Source organism: Lynx rufus, unplaced genomic scaffold (assembly GCF_022079265.1).
Source record: "Lynx rufus isolate CCGP_SWC_20201006 ecotype Redwood Valley unplaced genomic scaffold, mLynRuf1.p SCAF_8, whole genome shotgun sequence".
NCBI lineage: Eukaryota > Metazoa > Chordata > Mammalia > Carnivora > Felidae > Lynx > Lynx rufus.
In genome coordinates this window covers 115658699-115662206 of record NW_025814896.1, presented here as the reverse complement: position 1 = coordinate 115662206, position 3508 = coordinate 115658699, and positions in this window count along the sequence as shown.

Below are 3508 nucleotides of genomic sequence, written 5' to 3'. Positions count from 1 at the left end.
ATTTCATATTCATAATGGGCCAATGATGTAGACATTCCGGGCTCCATTTTACAAAGGGGTAAATTAAGGCCCAGCTAGAATGCTCCTTCCTAACCTCTCTTCACTTTCATTCCTGTTGGGTTTTGTACCCCTGAGTCCTCAGAGCCCTGGAAAAGAGACAGTACTCAGGACATGAGGTCAGCGGCCCCAGATGGTCGTCTTTCCAAAGCCCCCTGAGAGCCCGACACACAGCCTGCTTCTCCACTAAGCCCGGCACAGCTGGCCCACTTTGGCCTACCCCTGACCCGTGCAACTCATTTCCTCCTTTTTTCCCATTATAAACATAAATGCATATACTTCATTGGGGAAACATCAGATTGAGAATCCCAGAGGCTCAAATCATTTCTCTAACCCAGCGTGACGGTGGCAAGAAAGAAGTGCTATTTACAGTCAGCTCCCAACTGCCCTGCCCCAGGCTCCAACTGGAATCTAGAAGGTTCTCTTTGGTGGCTGAGTTTTTATACAAAACATGAGAGACGGAAAAGAGAAAAAACACGGATAAAGAAAGGGGTAGGTATTTTAAGTCCCCTCTTGTAAATGTCCTTTTCTTTCACCAGGTAGGGTCCTTTTCTTCTTTTTTTTCCTGGAGATTTTAAAAGCTTGCACAAGTGCTCATCCCAGTGTTTTCTGCCTGTTTATGCTGGATGGGTGGACAACCGCACCTTCTGGACTCCCTGACCTCACCTGTCTTGGCACCTGAGGACCGATTCCTTGTTCTTCCTTCATTGGGCTTCTGGTATGCATGCTTGCTGCTTATCTGGGTCATGATAAAACTTTTGGCTTTTGACTTCCGGGAAATAGAGATGTCCACCTGTCAGACCTTCAACCTGGCTTCATTCTGACCCTTGTGCAGTGTATCCTGTCCCAGATCTTTACTTACCCCACATGCCCTGGAGTAACAGAGGATGGGGAAGAGATATTTGGGGGGAGAAATGGCTCTGCTCCTGGTCTCCAGTACTCAGCTTTGGGGGACATTGGAAGGAATGGAGGAGGAGGTCAGCAGGGCATAAGGCATCTCTGAGTTGCCACAATGACAGCCTCAGGTGAGTGAGGATAACACATGAGTGACATAGGAGGGCAGTTCAGACCATCGAGAAGCTAGAAGGGAGATTCTATCAGGCTTAACTAACTTAGATAATAAATACCATCTGTACCACACCATCACACTGTAGCCCAAGTGTCATGAACGAGATGATAGTATCACGTTCCCAACCCCCAAAATCTTCCAAATTTCCTTCATGGGACCAAAGCAATAGCTGTTTAATTAAAACAAACATTCACAATAGCAGAATCTAAAGACAGAGATACTGACAAATAAATAAACATAAAAATCTTGGCTATAATACATGATCATCCCTTATAAAATTGGTAATATCTCATGTACCTGGAACTTTATGGAAAACCATTTCACGTTTCATCATTTGGAATCAATAAAGGTTTTTCTAAGTAAAATTCTTTTATACTTCCTAAGCCTGGCTTAGAAAGTGTTTGCTCCTGCTAAGGGTCCATTTATCTGACCGTCAAGCTTCCTTTTGTTCTGCCAATGGGCACCCTTTTATCCCATCATTCAGCTTCCTCCTTTAGTTTTTTATGGGCTTGGAAACCAGACGATCATGTTTATTAGACAGTTTGAAAATCGAGAATAAATAGGATTTTAATGAGTGGCTCTGTGTTGCTAACCTATGTGTAAAATGTATGGGCTTTGGTAAATGGCTATTATTCTGGTTTTCTTCCAGGTTCTGGGTTGGTTGGGATGTTGTTAAAGTGAGGCGGCATGGTAGTGCAAAAAATCGAGTATACCCACCAGCCACTGATTAACTCTATGATATAGCATGGATTTGTTGTTCTTCTTTAAAGTAGCACAGAGGGGTGCCTGGGTGGCTCAGTCAGTGAAGCATCTGCCTTCAGCTCAGTTCATGATCTCATGGCTTGTGAGTTCAAGTCCCACATGGGGCTCTCTGCTGTCCATGCAGAGCCCACTTCAGATTCTCTGTTCCCCTCTCTCTCTCTTTCTCTCTCTCTTCAAAATAAATAAAAACTTAAAAAAATAAAAATAAAGTAGGTACGGAGAGGGTATGGAGAATTATTTGAAATGGATAGTCCATAGGTCAAGTAAACAGATTGACACTTGTTACATGTGGGGAGCCCTTTGAGAATTCAGGTGTTTTAAATCCATTGGTTCCCACCTACCACCCCCCCCCCCCGCCGCCCTCCACCACCCAATTCAATCATCTGGAGATATGGTAGCAGAAGACCATCCAGTGACCTCAAATGCCAGAGCCAGCCCAACCCACCTGGACTCTGCCAAGCCTCTCATATTCTGTGTTCTTAAAAGCTCAATATAGCCCCACCCCACCTCCACACAATTGAAATTTAGCCTATGCCTCCACCAATTTATAGATGCTGGTACAGTTATTTAAGGACATATTAGTCCCTCTTCAGATCTTGAAACCTAGACTATTACTCCAAATGGGATATTTGGCTAAGGCTATTTAAAGTTAAGGCTATTTAAATTGGATAGCCATCATCTTCAAGCGACCAAAATGCGATCAACAACAACATAAACTGTAAAAAGGCTTATCATTGAATTAGCAGTAAGTCTAGAGATAGATGATTCCAGAGTTGGCTGAGTAGCTCAATAAAGTCATCAGTGGCTCAGGTTCTTTCCATCCATCTGCGTGCCAACTTCACGCATTGGATTTCATTCTCAGCCTTGTTGTAGCATAAGCCTTGAGAGCTGTTGTTATTTTCTCTCTTGTAATGCAAGGATCTGACTTAGGCTTTGGTTGACCAGGCATCTTGAATAAACACTTTACCAGCCATAGGACTAGATAGAGAGATCTTGGTTCATTTCTATAACTGACCATTTGAACCTCTTGTTTCTGTTTTTCCCCCTCTTCCCACTTTAAATTCCCACTCCTGTGTTAAAATTCACCAACAGAGAATGAACCCATGAAACCCTGCCCACAACCCCAATAAAAGGAGAACCCCAGGCATTCTCTCCCTCTCTCTCTGTCTTCCCCTCACAACAACCTCACTGTGCAGCCCTAGGGGTGCTATGTAATTTCCAGGTCTTATAAGTAATAAATATTTATTTTTTCAAAGTTAAAAAAATAATAAATTGGACAGCCATGGAGGCAGTATTGTTAAAGGTTGACATACCAACTCTGGAATCAGATTTCTTAGACCACGTCAGCTGACATCCCTGCTGTGACAAGGTTGTGGCTGGAGAATGACAATTGGTCTTTACAAGTCCAAGGCAATCTTTGCTAACTCCTTTCCCTTTTTGCACACTGCCTATCCAAGGGGAAGGTCTGCAGAAAAGAAATCTTCCCAGCTGAGAAGACGATGACTGGAGACACGGTCCTGAAGAACAGTAAATGGGCTGAATGTGGATTGGTTTCAGTCAAAGGCTACCTTTGAGCCACATGCAGAGTTCTCAGTGAAGGCAGACAGGGCTCCAGCCTTC